The following is a 22,025-nucleotide window of genomic DNA, read 5'->3' as shown; positions in this document are numbered from 1 at the left end:
ACTGTGACTAAAACTGAGCTTCCCTACGCACAGGGAAGCAAGAGAAATGCTGATTTCATCAAGCCCAGTTACATACTCAGAATCTGTACTACTGCGCAAATAGGCATGTCTCTGTAGGCAAAAAACTCATTTCTGACAAAGTTGCCCAAATGCATCTCAGAAGTGTGCAACTTGTTCCCTGAGTTGGAAAACGTCGAGAAACGGTCGTTTCTGCTAGCACTGTGCTTCTACACATGTATTTTCTGAACGGTGAAAGCGCACAGTAATGCACTTTTCTCCCAGCAAATACACTGTTTCTAAGGAAATGGGAACACACTGAGGAGACACTTGTGGGAGCTACAGAGACTAAAACTGAGCTTCCCTACGCACAGGGAAGCAAGAGAAATGCTGATTTCATCAAGCCCAGTTACATACTCAGAATCTGTACTACTGCGCAAATAGGCATGTCTCTTTAGGCAAAAAACTCATTTCTGACAAAGTTCCCCAAATGCATCTCAGAAGTGTGCAACTTGTTCCCTGAGTTAGAAAACGTCGAGAAATGTTCGTTTCTGCTAGCGCTGTGCTTCTACACATGTATTTGCTGAACGGTGAAAGCGCACAGTAATGCACTTTTCTCCCAGCAAATACACTGTTTCTAAGGAAATGGGAACACACTGAGGGGACACTTGTGGGAGCTACTGTGACTAAAACTGAGCTTCCCTACGCACAGGGAAGCAAGAGAAATGCTGATTTCATCAAGCCCAGTTACATACTCAGAATCTGTACTACTGCGCAAATAGGCATGTCTCTTTAGGCAAAAAACTCATTTCTGACAAAGTTGCCCAAATGCATCTCAGAAGTGTGCAACTTGTTCCCTGAGTCAGAAAACGTCGAGAAACGGTCCTTTCTGCTAGCGCTGTGCTTCTACACATGTATTTGCTGAACGGTGAAAGCGCACAGTAATGCACTTTTCTCCCAGCAAATACACTGTTTCTAAGGAAATGGGAACACACTGAGGAGACACTTGTGGGAGCTACTGTGACTAAAACTGAGCTTCCCTACGCACAGGGAAGCAAGAGAAATGCTGATTTCATCAAGCCCAGTTACATACTCAGAATCTGTACTACTGCGCAAATAGGCATGTCTCTTTAGGCAAAATACTCATTTCTGACAAAGTTGCCCAAATGCATCTCAGAAGTGTGCAACTTGTTCCCTGAGTTAGAAAACGTCGAGAAATTTTCGTTTCTGCTAGCGCTGTGCTTCTACACATGTATTTGCTGAACGGTGAAAGCGCACAGTAATGCACTTTTCTCCCAGCAAATACACTGTTTCTAAGGAAATGGGAACACACTGAGGAGACACTTGTGGGAGCTACTGTGACTAAAACTGAGCTTCCCTACGCACAGGGAAGCAAGAGAAATGCTGATTTCATCAAGCCCAGTTACATACTCAGAATCTGTACTACTGTGCAAATAGGCATGTCTCTGTAGGCAAAAAACTCATTTCTGACAAAGTTGCCCAAATGCATCTCAGAAGTGTGCAACTTGTTCCCTGAGTTAGAAAACGTCGAGAAACGTTCGTTTTTGCTAGCGCTGTGCTTCTACACATGTATTTGCTGAACTGTGAAAGCACACAGTAATGCACTTTTCTCCCAGCAAATACACTGTTTCTAAGGAAATGGGAACACTGAGGATACACTTGTGGGAGCTACTGTGACTAAAACTGAGCTTCCCTACGCACAGGGAAGCAAGAGAAATGCTGATTTCATCAAGCCCAATTACATACTCAGAATCTGTACTACTGCGCAAATAGGCATGTCTCTTTAGGCAAAAAACTCATTTCTGACAAAGTTGCCCAAATGCATCTCAGAAGTGTGCAACTTGTTCCCTGAGTCAGAAAACGTCGAGAAACGTTCGTAGCTGCTAGCGCTGTGCTTCTACACATGTATTTGCTGAACGGTGAAAGCGCACATTAATGCACTTTTCTCCCAGCAAATACACTGTTTCTAAGGAAATGGGAACACACTGAGGAGACACTTGTGGGAGCTACTGTGACTAAAACTGAGCTTCCCTACGCACAGGGAAGCAAGAGAAATGCTGATTTCATCAAGCCCATTTACATACTCAGAATCTGTACTACTGCGCAAATAGGCATGTCTCTTTAGGCAAAAAACTCATTTCTGACAAAGTTGCCCAAATGCATCTCAGAAGTGTGCAACTTGTTCCCTGAGTTAGAAAACGTCGAGAAACGGTCGTTTCTGCTAGCGCTGTGCTTCTACACATGTATTTGCTGAACGGTGAAAGCGCACAGTAATGCACTTTTCTCCCAGCAAATACACTCTTTCTAGGCAATGGGAACACTGAGCAGACACTTGTGGGAGCTACTGTGACTAAAACTGAGCTTCCCTACGCACAGGGAAGCAAGAGAAATGCTGATTTCATCAAGCCCAGTTACATACTCAGAATCTGTACTACTGCGCAAATAGGCATGTCTCTTTAGGCAAAAAACTCATTTCTGACAAAGTTGCCCAAATGCATCTCAGAAGTGTGCAACTTGTTCCCTGAGTTAGATAACGTCGAGAAACGTTCGTTTTTGCTAGCGCTGTGCTTCTACACATGTATTTGCTGAACGGTGAAAGCGCACAGTAATGCACTTTTCTCCCAGCAAATACACTGTTTCTAAGGAAATGGGAACACACTGAGGAGACACTTTTGGGAGCTACTGTGACTAAAACTGAGCTTCCCTACGCACAGGGAAGCAAGAGAAATGCTGATTTCATCAAGCCCAGTTACATACTCAGAATCTGTACTACTGCGCAAATAGGCATGTCTCTGTAGGCAAAAAACTCATTTCTGACAAAGTTGCCCAAATGCATCTCAGAAGTGTGCAACTTCTTCCCTGAGTTAGAAAACGTCGAGAAACGGTCGTTTCTGCTAGCGCTGTGCTTCTACACATGTATTTGCTGAACGGTGAAAGCGCACATTAATGCACTTTTCTCCCAGCAAATACACTGTTTCTAAGGAAATGGGAACACTGAGGAGACACTTGTGGGAGCTACTGTGACTAAAACTGAGCTTCCCTACGCACAGGGAAGCAAGAGAAATGCTGATTTCATCAAGCCCAGTTACATACTCAGAATCTGTACTACTGCGCAAATAGGCATGTCTCTTTAGGCAAAAAACTCATTTCTGACAAAGTTGCCCAAATGCATCTCAGAAGTGTGCAACTTGTTCCCTGAGTTAGAAAACGTCGAGAAACGGTCTTTTCTGCTAGCGCTGTGCTTCTACACATGTATTTGCTGAACAGTGAAAGCGCACAGTAATGCACTTTTCTCCCAGCAAATACACTGTTTCTAAGGAAATGGGAACACACTGAGGAGACACTTGTGGGAGCTACAGAGACTAAAACTGAGCTTCCCTGCGCACAGGGAAGCAAGAGAAATGCTGATTTCATCAAGCCCAGTTACATACTCAGAATCTGTACTACTGCGCAAATAGGCATGTCTCTTTAGGCAAAAAACTCATTTCTGACAAAGTTGCCCAAATGCATCTCAGAAGTGTGCAACTTGTTCCCTGAGTTAGAAAACGTCGAGAAATGTTCGTTTCTGCTAGCGCTGTGCTTCTACACATGTATTTGCTGAACGGTGAAAGCGCACAGTAATGCACTTTTCTCCCAGCAAATACACTGTTTCTAAGGAAATGGGAACACACTGAGGAGACACTTGTGGGAGCTACTGTGACTAAAACTGAGCTTCCCTACGCACAGGGAAGCAAGAGAAATGCTGATTTCATCAAGCCCAGTTACATACTCAGAATCTGTACTACTGCGCAAATAGGAATATCTCTTTAGGCAAAAAACTCATTTCTGACAAAGTTCCCAAAATGCATCTCAGAAGTGTGCAACTTGTTCCCTGAGTTAGAAAACGTCGAGAAACGTTCATTTCTGGTAGCGCTGTGCTTCTACACATGTATTTGCTGAACGGTGAAAGCGCACAGTAATGCACTTTTCTCCCAGCAAATACACTGTTTCTAAGGAAATGGGAACACTGAGGAGACACTTGTGGGAGCTACTGTGACTAAAACTGAGCTTCCCTACGCACAGGGAAGCAAGAGAAATGCTGTTTTCAGCAAGCCCAGTTACATACTCAGAATCTGTACTACTGCGCAAATAGGCATGTCTCTTTAGGCAAAAAACTCATTTCTGACAAAGTTGCCCAAATGCATCTCAGAAGTGTGCAACTTGTTCCCTGAGTCAGAAAACGTCGAGAAACGGTCCTTTCTGCTAGCGCTGTGCTTCTACACATGTATTTGCTGAACGGTGAAAGCGCACAGTAATGCACTTTTCTCCCAGCAAATACACTGTTTCTAAGGAAATGGAACACACTGAGGAGACACTTGTGGGAGCTACAGTGACTAAAACTGAGCTTCCCTACGCACAGGGAAGCAAGAGAAATGCTGATTTCATCAAGCCCAGTTACATACTCAGAATCTGTACTACTGCGCAAATAGGCATGTCTCTGTAGGCAAAAAACTCATTTCTGACAAAGTTGCCCAAATGCATCTCAGAAGTGTGCAACTTGTTCCCTGAGTCAGAAAATGTCGAGAAACGTTCGTAGCTGCTAGCGCTGTGCTTCTACACATGTATTTGCTGTACGGTGAAAGCGCACATTAAAGCACTTTTCTCCCAGCAAATACACTGTTTCTAAGGAAATGGGAACACACGGAGGAGACACTTGTGGGAGCAACTGTGACTAAAACTGATCTTCCCTACGCACAGGGAAGCAAGAGAAATGCTGATTTCATCAAGCCCAGTTACATACTCAGAATCTGTACTACTGCGCAAATAGGCATGTCTCTTTAGGCAAAAAACTCATTTCTGACAAAGTTGCCCAAATGCATCTCAGAAGTGTGCAACTTGTTCCCTGAGTTAGAAAACGTCGAGAAACGGTCGTTTGTGCTAGCGCCGTGCTTCTACACATGTATTTGCTGAACGGTGAAAGCGCATAATAATGCACTTTTCTCCCAGCAAATACACTGTTTCTAAGGAAATGGGAACACACTGAGGAGACACTTGTGGGAGCTACTGTGACTAAAACTGAGCTTCCCTACGCACAGGGAAGCAAGAGAAATGCTGATTTCATCAAGCCCATTTACATACTCAGAATCTGTACTACTGCGCAAATAGGCATGTCTCTGTAGGCAAAAAACTCATTTCTGACAAAGTTGCCCAAATGCATCTCAGAAGTGTGCAACTTGTTCCCTGAGTTAGAAAACGTCGAGAAACGGTCGTTTCTGCTAGCGCTGTGCTTCTACACATGTATTTGCTGAACGGTGAAAGCGCACAGTAATGCACTTTTCTCCCAGCAAATACACTGTTTCTAAGGAAATGGGAACACACTGAGGAGACACTTGTGGGAGCTACTGTGACTAAAACTGAGCTTCCCTACGCACAGGGAAGCAAGAGAAATGCTGATTTCATCAAGCCCAGTTACATACTCAGAATCTGTACTACTGCGCAAATACGCATGTCTCTGTAGGCAAAAAACTCATTTCTGACAAAGTTGCCCAAATTCATCTCAGAAGTGTGCAACTTGTTCCCTGAGTTAGAAAACGTCGAGAAACGGTCGTTTCTGCTAGCGCTGTGCTTCTACACATGTATTTGCTGAACTGTGAAAGCGCACAGTAATGCAGTTTTCTCCCAGCAAATACACTGTTTCTAAGGAAATGGGAACACTGAGGATACACTTGAGGGAGCTACTGTGACTAAAACTGAGCTTCCCTACGCACAGGGAAGCAAGAGAAATGCTGATTTCATCAAGCCCAATTACATACTCAGAATCTGTACTACTGCGCAAATAGGCATGTCTCTTTAGGCAAAAAACTCATTTCTGACAAAGTTGCCCAAATGCATCTCAGAAGTGTGCAACTTGTTCCCTGAGTCAGAAAACGTCGAGAAACGTTCGTAGCTGCTAGCGCTGTGCTTCTACACATGTATTTGCTGAACGGTGAAAGCGCACATTAATGCACTTTTCTCCCAGCAAATACACTGTTTCTAAGGAAATGGGAACACACTGAGGAGACACTTGTGGGAGCTACTGTGACTAAAACTGAGCTTCCCTACGCACAGGGAAGCAAGAGAAATGCTGATTTCATCAAGCCCATTTACATACTCAGAATCTGTACTACTGCGCAAATAGGCATGTCTCTTTAGGCAAAAAACTCATTTCTGACAAAGTTGCCCAAATGCATCTCAGAAGTGTGCAACTTGTTCCCTGAGTTAGAAAACGTCGAGAAACGGTCGTTTCTGCTAGCGCTGTGCTTCTACACATGTATTTGCTGAACGGTGAAAGCGCACAGTAATGCACTTTTCTCCCAGCAAATACACTCTTTCTAGGCAATGGGAACACTGAGCAGACACTTGTGGGAGCTACTGTGACTAAAACTGAGCTTCCCTACGCACAGGGAAGCAAGAGAAATGCTGATTTCATCAAGCCCAGTTACATACTGAGAATCTGTACTACTGCGCAAATAGGCATGTCTCTTTAGGCAAAAAACTCATTTCTGACAAAGTTGCCCAAATGCATCTCAGAAGTGTGCAACTTGTTCCCTGAGTTAGAAAACGTCGAGAAACGGTCGTTTTTGCTAGCGCTGTGCTTCTACACATGTATTTGCTGAACGGTGAAAGCGCACAGTAATGCACTTTTCTCCCAGCAAATACACTGTTTCTAAGGAAATGGGAACACACTGAGGAGACACTTTTGGGAGCTACTGTGACTAAAACTGAGCTTCCCTACGCACAGGGAAGCAAGAGAAATGCTGATTTCATCAAGCCCAGTTACATACTCAGAATCTGTACTACTGCGCAAATAGGCATGTCTCTGTAGGCAAAAAACTCATTTCTGACAAAGTTGCCCAAATGCATCTCAGAAGTGTGCAACTTGTTCCCTGAGTTAGAAAACGTCGAGAAACGGTCGTTTCTGCTAGCGCTGTGCTTCTACACATGTATTTGCTGAACGGTGAAAGCGCACATTAATGCACTTTTCTCCCAGCAAATACACTGTTTCTAAGAAAATGGGAACACTGAGGAGACACTTGTGGGAGCTACTGTGACTAAAACTGAGCTTCCCTACGCACAGGGAAGCAAGAGAAATGCTGATTTCATCAAGCCCAGTTACATACTCAGAATCTGTACTACTGCGCAAATAGGCATGTCTCTTTAGGCAAAAAACTCATTTCTGACAAAGTTGCCCAAATGCATCTCAGAAGTGTGCAACTTGTTCCCTGAGTTAGAAAACGTCGAGAAACGGTCTTTTCTGCTAGCGCTGTGCTTCTACACATGTATTTGCTGAACAGTGAAAGCGCACAGTAATGCACTTTTCTCCCAGCAAATACACTGTTTCTAAGGAAATGGGAACACACTGAGGAGACACTTGTGCGACCTAATGTGACTAAAACTGAGCTTCCCTATGCACAGGGAAGCAGGAGAAATGCTGATTTCATCAAGCCCAGTTACATACTCAGAATCTGTACTACTGCGCAAATAGGCATGTCTCTTTAGGCAAAAAACTCATTTCTGACAAAGTTGCCCAAATGCATCTCAGAAGTGTGCAACTTGTTCCCTGAGTTAGAAAACGTGGAGAAACGGTCTTTTCTGCTAGCGCTGTGCTTCTACACATATATTTGCTGAACGGTGAAAGCGCACAGTAATGTACTTTTCTCCCAGCAAATACACTGTTTCTAAGGAAATGGGAACACACTGAGGAGACACTTGTGGGAGCTACTGTGACTAAAACTGAGCTTCCCTTCGCACAGGGAAGCAAGAGAAATGCTGATTTCATCAAGCCCAGTTACATACTCAGAATCTGTACTACTGCGCAAATAGGCATGTCTCTATAGGCAAAAAACTCATTTCTGACAAAGTTGCCCAAATGCATCTGAGAAGTGTGCAACTTGTTCCCTGAGTTAGAAAACGTCGAGAAACGTTCGGTTCTGCTAGCGCTGTGCTTCTACACATGTATTTGCTGAACGGTGAAAGCGCACAGTAATGCACTTTTCTCCCAGCAAATACACTGTTTCTAAGGAAATGGGAACACACTGAGTAGACACTTTTGGGAGCTACTGTGACTAAAACTGAGCTTCCCTACGCACAGGGAAGCAAGAGAAATGCTGATTTCATCAAGCCCAGTTACATACTCAGAATCTGTACTACTGCGCAAATAGGCATGTCTCTGTAGGCAAAAAACTCATTTCTGACAAAGTTGCCCAAATGCATCTCAGAAGTGTGCAACTTGTTCCCTGAGTTAGAAAACGTCGAGAAACGTTCGTTTTTGCTAGCGCTGTGCTTCTACACATGTATTTGCTGAACGGTGAAAGCGCACAGTAATGCACTTTTCTCCCAGCAAATACACTGTTTCTAAGGAAATGGGAACACTGAGGAGACACTTGTGGGAGCTACTGTGACTAAAACTGAGCTTCCCTACGCACAGGGAAGCAAGAGAAATGCTGATTTCATCAAGCCCAGTTACATACTCAGAATCTGTACTACTGCGCAAATAGGCATGTCTCTTTAGGCAAAAAACTCATTTCTGACAAAGTTGCCCAAATGCATCTCAGAAGTGTGCAACTTGTTCCCTGAGTTAGAAAACGTCGAGAAACGGTCGTTTCTGCTAGCGCTGTGCTTCTACACATGTATTTGCTGAACGGTGAAAGCGCACAGTAATGCACTTTTCTCCCAGCAAATACACTGTTTCTAAGGAAATGGGAACACACTGAGGAGACACTTGTGGGAGCTACAGTGACTAAAACCGAGCTTCCCTACGCACAGGGAAGCAAGAGAAATGCTGATTTCATCAAGCCCAGTTACATACTCAGAATCTGTACTACTGCGCAAATAGGCATGTCTCTTTAGGCAAAAAACTCATTTCTGACAAAGTTGCCCAAATGCATCTGAGAAGTGTGCAACTTGTTCCCTGAGTTAGAAAACGTCGAGAAACGGTCTTTTCTGCTAGCGCTGTGCTTCTACACATGTATTTGCTGAACGGTGAAAGCGCACAGTAATGCACTTTTCTCCCAGCAAATACACTGTTTCTAAGGCAATGGGAACACTGAGCAGACACTTGTGGGAGCTACTGTGACTAAAACTGAGCTTCCCTACGCACAGGGAAGCAAGAGAAATGCTGATTTCATCAAGCCCAGTTACATACTCAGAATCTGTACTATTGAGCAAATAGGCATGTCTCTTTAGGCAAAAAACTCATTTCTGACAAAGTTGCCCAAATGCATCTCAGAAGTGTGCAACTTGTTCCCTGAGTTAGAAAACGTTGAGAAACGGTCTTTTCTGCTAGCGCTGTGCTTCTACACATGTATTTGCTGAACGGTGAAAGCGCACAGTAATGCACTTTTCTCCCAGCAAATACACTGTTTCTAAGGAAATGGGAACACACTGAGGAGACACTTGTGGGAGCTACTGTGACTAAAACTGAGCTTCCCTTCGCACAGGGAAGCAAGAGTAATGCTGATTTCATCAAGCCCAGTTACATACTAAGAATCTGTACTACTGGGCAAATAGGCATGTCTCTGTAGGCAAAAAACTCATTTCTGACAAAGTTGTCCAAATGCATCTCAGAAGTGTGCAACTTGTTCCCTGAGTTAGAAAACGTCGAGAAACGTTCGTTTCTGCTAGCGCTGTGCTTCTACACATGTATTTGCTGAACGGTGAAAGCGCACAGTAATGCACTTTACTCCCAGCAAATACACTGTTTCTAAGGAAATGGGAACACTGAGGAGACACTTGTGGGAGCTTTTGTGACTAAAACTGAGCTTCCCTATGCACAGGGAAGCAAGAGAAATGCTGATTTCATCAAGCCCAGTTACATACTCAGAATCTGTACTACTGCGCAAATAGGCATGTCTCTTTAGGCAAAAAACTCATTTCTGACAAAGTTGCCCAAATGCATCTCAGAAGTGTGCAACTTGTTCCCTGAGTTGGAAAACGTCGAGAAACGGTCGTTTCTGCTAGCACTGTGCTTCTACACATGTATTTTCTGAACGGTGAAAGCGCACAGTAATGCACTTTTCTCCCAGCAAATACACTGTTTCTAAGGAAATGGGAACACACTGAGGAGACACTTGTGGGAGCTACAGAGACTAAAACTGAGCTTCCCTACGCACAGGGAAGCAAGAGAAATGCTGATTTCATCAAGCCCAGTTACATACTCAGAATCTGTACTACTGCGCAAATAGGCATGTCTCTTTAGGCAAAAAACTCATTTCTGACAAAGTTCCCCAAATGCATCTCAGAAGTGTGCAACTTGTTCCCTGAGTTAGAAAACGTCGAGAAATGTTCGTTTCTGCTAGCGCTGTGCTTCTACACATGTATTTGCTGAACGGTGAAAGCGCACAGTAATGCACTTTTCTCCCAGCAAATACACTGTTTCTAAGGAAATGGGAACACACTGAGGGGACACTTGTGGGAGCTACTGTGACTAAAACTGAGCTTCCCTACGCACAGGGAAGCAAGAGAAATGCTGATTTCATCAAGCCCAGTTACATACTCAGAATCTGTACTACTGCGCAAATAGGCATGTCTCTTTAGGCAAAAAACTCATTTCTGACAAAGTTGCCCAAATGCATCTCAGAAGTGTGCAACTTGTTCCCTGAGTCAGAAAACGTCGAGAAACGGTCCTTTCTGCTAGCGCTGTGCTTCTACACATGTATTTGCTGAACGGTGAAAGCGCACAGTAATGCACTTTTCTCCCAGCAAATACACTGTTTCTAAGGAAATGGGAACACACTGAGGAGACACTTGTGGGAGCTACTGTGACTAAAACTGAGCTTCCCTACGCACAGGGAAGCAAGAGAAATGCTGATTTCATCAAGCCCAGTTACATACTCAGAATCTGTACTACTGCGCAAATAGGCATGTCTCTTTAGGCAAAATACTCATTTCTGACAAAGTTGCCCAAATGCATCTCAGAAGTGTGCAACTTGTTCCCTGAGTTAGAAAACGTCGAGAAATTTTCGTTTCTGCTAGCGCTGTGCTTCTACACATGTATTTGCTGAACGGTGAAAGCGCACAGTAATGCACTTTTCTCCCAGCAAATACACTGTTTCTAAGGAAATGGGAACACACTGAGGAGACACTTGTGGGAGCTACTGTGACTAAAACTGAGCTTCCCTACGCATAGGGAAGCAAGAGAAATGCTGATTTCATCAAGCCCAGCTACATACTCAGAATCTGTACTACTGGGCAAATAGGCATGTCTCTTTAGGCAAAAAACTCATTTCTGACAAAGTTGCCCAAATGCATTTCAGAAGTGTGCAACTTGTTCCCTGAGTTAGAAAACGTCGAGAAACGGTCTTTTCTGCTAGCACTGTGCTTCTACACATGTATTTGCTGAACGGTGAAAGCGCACAGTAATGCACTTTTCTCCCAGCAAATACACTGTTTCTAAGGAAATGGGAACACTGAGGAGACACTTGTGGGAGCTATTGTGACTAAAACTGAGCTTCCCTATGCACAGGGAAGCAAGAGAAATGCTGATTTCATCAAGCCCAGTTACATACTCAGAATCTGTACTACTGCGCAAATAGGCATGTCTCTTTAGGCAAAAAACTCATTTCTGACAAAGTTGCCCTAATGCATCTCAGAAGTGTGCAACTTGTTCCCTGAGTTAGAAAACGTCGAGAAATGGGCGTTTCCGCTAATGCTGTGCTTCTACACATGTATTTGCTGATAGGTGAAAGCGCACAGTCATGCACTTTTCTCCCAGCAAATACACTGTTTCTAAGGAAATGGGAACACAATGAGGAGACACTTGTGGGAGCTACTGTGACTAAAACTGAGCTTCCCTACGCACAGGGAAGCAAGAGAAATGCTGATTTCATCAAGCCCAGTTACATACTCAGAATCTGTACTACTGCGCAAATAGGCATGTCTCTGTAGGCAAAAAACTCATTTCTGACAAAGTTGCCCAAATGCATCTCAGAAGTGTGCAACTTGTTCCCTGAGTTAGAAAACTTCGAGAAACGGTCTTTTCTGCTAGCGCTGTGCTTCTACACATGTATTGCACTGTGCTTCTACACATGTATTTGCTGAACGGTGAAAGCGCACAGTAATGCACTTTTCTCCCAGCAAATACACTGTTTCTAAGGAAATGGGAACACTGAGGAGACACTTGTGGGAGCTACTGTGACTAAAACTGAGCTTTCCTACGCACAGGGAAGCAAGAGAAATGCTGATTTCATCAAGCACAGTTACATACTCAGAATCTGTACTACTGCGCAAATAGACATGTCTCTTTAGGCAAAAAACTCATTTCTGACAAAGTTGCCCAAATGCATCTCAGAAGTGTGCAACTTGTTCCCTGAGTTAGAAAACGTCGAGAAACGGTCGTTTCTGCTAGCGCTGTGCTTCTACACATGTATTTGCTGAACGGTGAAAGCGCACAGTAATGCACTTTTCTCCCAGCAAATACACTGTTTCTAAGGAAATGGGAACACTGAGGAGACACTTGTGGGAGCTACTGTGACTAAAACTGAGCTTCCCTACGCACAGGGAAGCAAGAGAAATGCTGATTTCATCAAGCCCAGTTACATACTCAGAATCTGTACTACTGCGCAAATAGGCATGTCTCTTTAGGCAAAAAACTCATTTCTGACAAAGTTGCCCAAATGCATCTCAGAAGTGTGCAACTTGTTCCCTGAGTTAGATAACGTCGAGAATCGTTCGTTTTTGCTAGCGCTGTGCTTCTACACATGTATTTGCTGAACGGTGAAAGCGCACAGTAATGCACTTTTCTCCCAGCAAATACACTGTTTCTAAGGAAATGGGAACACACTGAGGAGACACTTGTGGGAGCTACTGTGACTAAAACTGAGCTTCCCTAGGCACAGGGAAGCAAGAGAAATGCTGATTTCATCAAGCCCAGTTACATACTCAGAATCTGTACTACTGCGCAAATAGGCATGTCTCTGTAGGCAAAAAACTCATTTCTGACAAAGTTGCCCAAATGCATCTCAGAAGTGTGCAACTTGTTCCCTGAGTTAGAAAACGTCGAGAAACGTTCGTTTTTGCTAGCGCTGTGCTTCTACACATGTATTTGCTGAACGGTGAAAGCGCACAGTAATGCACTTTTCTCCCAGCAAATACACTGTTTCTAAGGAAATGGGAACACTGAGGAGACACTTGTGGGAGCTACTGTGACTAAAACTGAGCTTCCCTACGCACAGGGAAGCAAGAGAAATGCTGATTTCATCAAGCCCAGTTACATACTCAGAATCTGTACTACTGCGCAAATAGGCATGTCTCTTTAGGCAAAAAACTCATTTCTGACAAAGTTGCCCAAATGCATCTCAGAAGTGTGCAACTTGTTCCCTGAGTTAGAAAACGTCGAGAAACGTTCGTTTTTGTTAGCGCTGTGCTTCTACACATGTATTTGCTGAACGGTGAAAGCGCACAGTAATGCACTTTTCTCCCAGCAAATACACTGTTTCTAAGGAAATGGGAACACTGAGGAGACACTTGTGGGAGCTACTGTGACTAAAACTGAGCTTCCCTACGCACAGGGAAGCAAGAGAAATGCTGATTTCATCAAGCCCAGTTACATACTCAGAATCTGTACTACTGCGCAAATAGGCATGTCTCTATAGGCAAAAAACTCATTTCTGACAAAGTTGCCCAAATGCATCTGAGAAGTGTGCAACTTGTTCCCTGAGTTAGAAAACGTCGAGAAACGGTCGTTTCTGCTAGCGCTGTGCTTCTACACATGTATTTGCTGAACGGTGAAAGCGCACAGTAATGCACTTTTCTCCCAGCAAATACACTGTTTCTAAGGAAATGGGAACACTGAGGAGACACTTGTGGGAGCTACTGTGACTAAAACTGAGCTTCCCTACGCACAGGGAAGCAAGAGAAATGCTGATTTCATCAAGCCCAGTTACATACTCAGAATCTGTACTACTGCGCAAATAGGCATGTCTCTTTAGGCAAAAAACTCATTTCTGACAAAGTTGCCCAAATGCATCTCAGAAGTGTGCAACTTGTTCCCTGAGTTAGAAAACGTCGAGAAACGGTCTTTTCTGCTAGCGCTGTGCTTCTACACATGTATTTGCTGAACGGTGAAAGCGCACAGTAATGCACTTTTCTCCCAGCAAATACACTGTTTCTAAGGAAATGGGAACACACTGAGGAGACACTTGTGGGAGCTACTGTGACTAAAACTGAGCTTCCCTACGCACAGGGAAGCAAGAGAAATGCTGATTTCATCAAGCCCAGTTACATACTCAGAATCTGTACTACTGCGCAAATAGGCATGTCTCTTTAGGCAAAAAACTCATTTCTAACAAAGTTGCCCAAATGCATCTCAGAAGTGTGCAACTTGTTCCCTGAGTTAGAAAACGTTGAGAAACGGTCTTTTCTGCTAGCGCTGTGCTTCTACACATGTATTTGCTGAACGGTGAAAGCGCACAGTAATGCACTTTTCTCCCTGCAAATACACTGTTTCTAAGGAAATGGGAACACACTGAGGAGACACTTGTGGGAGCTACTGTGACTAAAACTGAGCTTCCCTTCGCACAGGGAAGCAAGAGAAATGCTGATTTCATCAAGCCCAGTTACATACTCAGAATCTGTACTACTGCGCAAATAGGCATGTCTCTTTAGGCAAAAAACTCATTTCTGACAAAGTTGCCCAAATGCATCTCAGAAGTGTGCAACTTGTTCCCTGAGTTAGAAAACGTCGAGAAACGTTCGTTTCTGCTAGCGCTGTGCTTCTACACATGTATTTGCTGAACGGTGAAAGCGCACAGTAATGCACTTTTCTCCCAGCAAATACACTGTTTCTAAGGAAATGGGAACACTGAGGAGACACTTGTGGGAGCTACTGTGACTAAAACTGAGCTTCCCTACGCACAGGGAAGCAAGAGAAATGCTGATTTCATCAAGCCCAGTTACATACTCAGAATCTGTACTACTGCGCAAATAGGCATGTCTCTATAGGCAAAAAACTCATTTCTGACAAAGTTGCCCAAATGCATCTGAGAAGTGTGCAACTTGTTCCCTGAGTTAGAAAACGTCGAGAAACGGTCGTTTCTGCTAGCGCTGTGCTTCTACACATGTATTTGCTGAACGGTGAAAGCGCACAGTAATGCACTTTTCTCCCAGCAAATACACTGTTTCTAAGGAAATGGGAACACTGAGGAGACACTTGTGGGAGCTACTGTGACTAAAACTGAGCTTCCCTACGCACAGGGAAGCAAGAGAAATGCTGATTTCATCAAGCCCAGTTACATACTCAGAATCTGTACTACTGCGCAAATAGGCATGTCTCTTTAGGCAAAAAACTCATTTCTGACAAAGTTGCCCAAATGCATCTCAGAAGTGTGCAACTTGTTCCCTGAGTTAGAAAACGTCGAGAAACGGTCTTTTCTGCTAGCGCTGTGCTTCTACACATGTATTTGCTGAACGGTGAAAGCGCACAGTAATGCACTTTTCTCCCAGCAAATACACTGTTTCTAAGGAAATGGGAACACACTGAGGAGACACTTGTGGGAGCTACTGTGACTAAAACTGAGCTTCCCTACGCACAGGGAAGCAAGAGAAATGCTGATTTCATCAAGCCCAGTTACATACTCAGAATCTGTACTACTGCGCAAATAGGCATGTCTCTTTAGGCAAAAAACTCATTTCTGACAAAGTTGCCCAAATGCATCTCAGAAGTGTGCAACTTGTTCCCTGAGTTAGAAAACGTTGAGAAACGGTCTTTTCTGCTAGCGCTGTGCTTCTACACATGTATTTGCTGAACGGTGAAAGCGCACAGTAATGCACTTTTCTCCCAGCAAATACACTGTTTCTAAGGAAATGGGAACACACTGAGGAGACACTTGTGGGAGCTACTGTGACTAAAACTGAGCTTCCCTTCGCACAGGGAAGCAAGAGAAATGCTGATTTCATCAAGCCCAGTTACATACTCAGAATCTGTACTACTGCGCAAATAGGCATGTCTCTTTAGGCAAAAAACTCATTTCTGACAAAGTTGCCCAAATGCATCTCAGAAGTGTGCAACTTGTTCCCTGAGTTAGAAAACGTCGAGAAACGTTCGTTTCTGCTAGCGCTGTGCTTCTACACATGTATTTGCTGAACGGTGAAAGCGCACAGTAATGCACTTTTCTCCCAGCAAATACACTGTTTCTAAGGAAATGGGAACACTGAGGAGACACTTGTGGGAGCTACTGTGACTAAAACTGAGCTTCCCTACGCACAGGGAAGCAAGAGAAATGCTGATTTCATCAAGCCCAGTTACATACTCAGAATCTGTACTACTGCGCAAATAGGCATGTCTCTATAGGCAAAAAACTCATTTCTGACAAAGTTGCCCAAATGCATCTGAGAAGTGTGCAACTTGTTCCCTGAGTTAGAAAACGTCGAGAAACGGTCGTTTCTGCTAGCGCTGTGCTTCTACACATGTATTTGCTGAACGGTGAAAGCGCACAGTAATGCACTTTTCTCCCAGCAAATACACTGTTTCTAAGGAAATGGGAACACTGAGGAGACACTTGTGGGAGCTACTGTGACTAAAACTGAGCTTCCCTACGCACAGGGAAGCAAGAGAAATGCTGATTTCATCAAGCCCAGTTACATACTCAGAATCTGTACTACTGCGCAAATAGGCATGTCTCTTTAGGCAAAAAACTCATTTCTGACAAAGTTGCCCAAATGCATCTCAGAAGTGTGCAACTTGTTCCCTGAGTTAGAAAACGTCGAGAAACGGTCTTTTCTGCTAGCGCTGTGCTTCTACACATGTATTTGCTGAACGGTGAAAGCGCACAGTAATGCACTTTTCTCCCAGCAAATACACTGTTTCTAAGGAAATGGGAACACACTGAGGAGACACTTGTGGGAGCTACTGTGACTAAAACTGAGCTTCCCTACGCACAGGGAAGCAAGAGAAATGCTGATTTCATCAAGCCCAGTTACATACTCAGAATCTGTACTACTGCGCAAATAGGCATGTCTCTTTAGGCAAAAAACTCATTTCTGACAAAGTTGCCCAAATGCATCTCAGAAGTGTGCAACTTGTTCCCTGAGTTAGAAAACGTTGAGAAACGGTCTTTTCTGCTAGCGCTGTGCTTCTACACATGTATTTGCTGAACGGTGAAAGCGCACAGTAATGCACTTTTTTCCCAGCAAATACACTGTTTCTAAGGAAATGGGAACACACTGAGGAGACACTTGTGGGAGCTACTGTGACTAAAACTGAGCTTCCCTTCGCACAGGGAAGCCAGAGAAATGCTGATTTCATCAAGCCCAGTTACATATTAAGAATCTGTACTACTGGGCAAATAGGCATGTCTCTGTAGGCAAAAAACTCATTTCTGACAAAGTTGCCCAAATGCATCTCAGAAGTGTGCAACTTGTTCCCTGAGTTAGAAAACGTCGAGAAACGTTCGTTTCTGCTAGCGCTGTGCTTCTACACATGTATTTGCTGAACGGTGAAAGCGCACAGTAATGCACTTTTCTCCCAGCAAATACACTGTTTCTAAGGAAATGGGAACACACTGAGGAGACACTTGTGGGACCTACTGTGACTAAAACTGAGCTTCCATACGCACAGGGAAGCAAGAGAAATGCTGATTTCATCAAGCCCAGTTACATACTCAGAATCTGTACTACTGCGCAAATAGGCATGTCTCTGTAGGCAAAAAACTCATTTCTGACAAAGTTGCCCAAATGCATCTCAGAAGTGTGCAACTTGTTCCCTGAGTTAGAAAACGTCGAGAAACGTTCGTTTCTGCTAGCGCTGTGCTTCTACACATGTATTTGCTGAACGGTGAAAGCGCACAGTAATGCACTTTTCTCCCAGCAAATACACTGTTTCTAAGGAAATGGGAACACACTGAGGAGACACTTGTGGGAGCTACTGGGACTAAAACTGAGCTTCCCTACGCACAGGGAAGCAAGAGAAATGCTGATTTCATCAAGCCCAGTTACATACTCAGAATCTGTACTACTGCGCAAATACGCATGTCTCTTTAGGCAAAAAACTCATTTCTGACAAAGTTGCCCAAATGCATCTCAGAAGTGTGCAACTTGTTCCCTGAGTTAGAAAACGTCGAGAAACGGTCTTTTCTGCTAGCGCTGTGCTTCTACACATGTATTTGCTGAACGGTGAAAGCGCACAGTAATGCACTTTTCTCCCAGCAAATACACTGTTTCTAAGGAAATGGGAACACACTGAGGAGACATTTGTGGGAGCTACAGTGACTAAAACTGAGCTTCCCTACGCACAGGGAAGCAAGAGAAATGCTGATTTCATCAAGCCCAGTTACATACTCAGAATCTGTACTACTGCGCAAATAGGCTTGTCTCTGTAGGCAAAAAACTCATTTCTGACAAAGTTGCCCAAATGCATCTCAGAAGTGTGCAACTTATTCCCTGAGTTAGAAAACGTCGAGAAACGGTCGTTTCTGCTAGCGCTGTGCTTCTACACATGTATTTGCTGAACGGTGAAAGCGCACAGTAATGCACTTTTCTCCCAGCAAATACACTGTTTCTAAGGAAATGGGAACACTGAGGAGACACTTGTGGGAGCTACTGTGACTAAAACTGAGCTTCCCTACGCACAGGGAAGCAAGAGAAATGCTGATTTCATCAAGCCCAGTTACATACTCAGAATCTGTACTACTGTGCAAATAGGCATGTCTCTTTAGGCAAAAAACTCATTTCTGACAAAGTTGCCCAAATGCATCTCAGAAGTGTGCAACTTGTTCCCTGAGTTAGAAAACGTCGAGAAACGGTCGTTTCTGCTAGCGCTGTGCTTCTACACATGTATTTGCTGAACGGTGAAAGCGCACAGTAATGCACTTTTCTCCCAGCAAATACACTGTTTCTAAGGAAATGGGAACACACTGAGGAGACATTTGTGGGAGCTACTGTGACTAAAACTGAGCTTCCCTACGCACAGGGAAGCAAGAGAAATGCTGATTTCATCAAGCCCAGTTACATACTCAGAATCTGTACTACTGCGCAAATAGGCATGTCTCTTTAGGCAAAAAACTCATTTCTGACAAAGTTGCCCAAATGCATCTCAGAAGTGTGCAACTTGTTCCCTGAGTTAGAAAACGTCGAGAAACGTTCGTTTCTGCTAGCGCTGTGCTTCTACACATGTATTTGCTGAACGGTGAAAGCGCACAGTAATGCACTTTTCTCCCAGCAAATACACTGTTTCTAAGGAAATGGGAACACACTGAGTAGACACTTGTGGGAGCTACTGTGACTAAAACTGAGCTTCCATACGCACAGGGAAGCAAGAGAAATGCTGATTTCATCAAGCCCAGTTACATACTCAGAGTCTGTACTACTGCGCAAATAGGCATGTCTCTGTAGGCAAAAAACTCATTTCTGACAAAGTTGCCCAAATGCATCTCAGAAGTGTGCAACTTGTTCCCTGAGTTAGAAAACGTCGAGAAACGGTCGTTTCTGCTAGCGCTGTGCTTCTACACATGTATTTGCTGAACGGTGAAAGCGCACAGTAATGCACTTTTCTCCCAGCAAATACACTGTTTCTAAGGAAATGGGAACACTGAGGAGACACTTGTGGGAGCTACTGTGACTAAAACTGAGCTTCCCTACGCACAGGGAAGCAAGAGAAATGCTGATTTCATCAAGCCCAGTTACATACTCAGAATCTGTACTACTGCGCAAATAGGCATGTCTCTTTAGACAAAAGACTCATTTCTGACAAAGTTGCCCAAATGCATCTCAGAAGTGTGCAACTTGTTCCCTGAGTTAGAAAACGTCGAGAAACGGTCGTTTCTGCTAGCGCTGTGCTTCTACACATGTATTTGCTGAACGGTGAAAGCGCACAGTAATGCACTTTTCTCCCAGCAAATACACTGTTTCTAAGGAAATGGGAACACACTGAGGAGACATTTGTGGGAGCTACTGTGACTAAAACTGAGCTTCCCTACGCACAGGGAAGCAAGAGAAATGCTGATTTCATCAAGCCCAGTTACATACTCAGAATCTGTACTACTGCGCAAATAGGCATGTCTCTTTAGGCAAAAAACTCATTTCTGACAAAGTTGCCCAAATGCATCTCAGAAGTGTGCAACTTGTTCCCTGAGTTAGAAAACGTCGAGAAACGTTCGTTTCTGCTAGCGCTGTGCTTCTACACATGTATTTGCTGAACGGTGAAAGCGCACAGTAATGCACTTTTCTCCCAGCAAATACACTGTTTCTAAGCAAATGGGAACACTGAGGAGACACTTGTGGGAGCTATTGTGACTAAAACTGAGCTTCCCTATGCACAGGGAAGCAAGAGAAATGCTGATTTCATCAAGCCCAGTTACATACTCAGAATCTGTACTACTGCGCAAATGGGCATGTCTCTTTAGGCAAAAAACTCATTTCTGACAAAGTTGCCCTAATGCATCTCAGAAGTGTGCAACTTGTTCCCTGAGTTAGAAAACGTCGAGAAATGGGCTTTTCCGCTAATGCTGTGCTTCTACACATGTATTTGCTGAACGGTGAAAGCGCACAGTAATGCACTTTTCTCCCAGCAAATACACTGTTTCTAAGGAAATGGGAACACACTGAGGAGACACTTGTGGGAGCTACTGTGACTAAAACTGAGCTTCCCTTCGCACAGGGAAGCAAGAGAAATGCTGATTTCATCAAGCCCTGTTACATATTAAGAATCTGTACTACTGGGCAAATAGGCATGTCTCTGTAGGCAAAAAACTCATTTCTGACAAAGTTGTCCAAATGCATCTCAGAAGTGTGCAACTTGTTCCCTGAGTTAGAAAACGTCGAGAAACGTTCGTTTCTGCTAGCGCTGTGCTTCTACACATGTATTTGCTGAACGGTGAAAGCGCACAGTAATGCACTTTACTCCCAGCAAATACACTGTTTCTAAGGAAATGGGAACACACTGAGGAGACACTTGTGGGAGCTTTTGTGACTAAAACTGAGCTTCCCTATGCACAGGGAAGCAAGAGAAATGCTGATTTCATCAAGCCCAGTTACATACTCAGAATCTGTACTACTGCGCAAATAGGCATGTCTCTTTAGGCAAAAAACTCATTTCTGACAAAGTTGCCCTAATGCACCTCAGAAGTGTGCAACTTGTTCCCTGAGTTAGAAAACGTCGAGAAATGGGCTTTTCCGCTAATGCTGTGCTTCTACACATGTATTTGCTGAACGGTGAAAGCGCACAGTAATGCACTTTTCTCCCAGCAAATACACTGTTTCTAAGGAAATGGGAACACAATGAGGAGACACTTGTGGGAGCTACTGTGACTAAAACTGAGCTTCCCTACGCACAGGGAAGCAAGAGAAATGCTGATTTCATCAAGCCCAGTTACATAATCAGAATCTGTACTACTGCGCAAATAGGCATGTCTCTTTAGACAAAAAACTCATTTCTGACAAAGTTGCCCAAATGCATCTCAGAAGTGTGGAACTTGTTCCCTGAGTTAGAAAACTTCGAGAAACGGTCGTTTCTGCTAGCGCTGTGCTTCTACACATGTATTTGCTGATAGGTGAAAGCGCACAGTAATGCACTTTTCTCCCAGCAAATACACTGTTTCTAAGGAAATGGGAACACACTGAGGAGACACTTGTGGGAGCTACTGTGACTAAAACTGAGCTTCCCTACGCACAGGGAAGCAAGAGAAATGCTGATTTCATCAAGCCCAGTTACATACTCAGAATCTGTACTACTGCGCAAATAGGCATGTCTCTTTAGACAAAAGACTCATTTCTGACAAAGTTGCCCAAATGCATCTCAGAAGTGTGCAACTTGTTCCCTGAGTTAGAAAACGTCGAGAAACGGTCGTTTCTGCTAGCGCTGTGCTTCTACACATGTATTTGCTGAACGGTGAAAGCGCACAGTAATGCACTTTTCTCCCAGCAAATACACTGTTTCTAAGGAAATGGGAACACACTGAGGAGACATTTGTGGGAGCTACTGTGACTAAAACTGAGCTTCCCTACGCACAGGGAAGCAAGAGAAATGCTGATTTCATCAAGCCCAGTTACATACTCAG

This window comes from Acomys minous (assembly GCF_964271855.1).
Source record: "Acomys minous genome assembly, contig: scaffold_23, whole genome shotgun sequence".
NCBI lineage: Eukaryota > Metazoa > Chordata > Mammalia > Rodentia > Muridae > Acomys > Acomys minous.
This window is presented reverse-complemented; position numbering follows the sequence as displayed.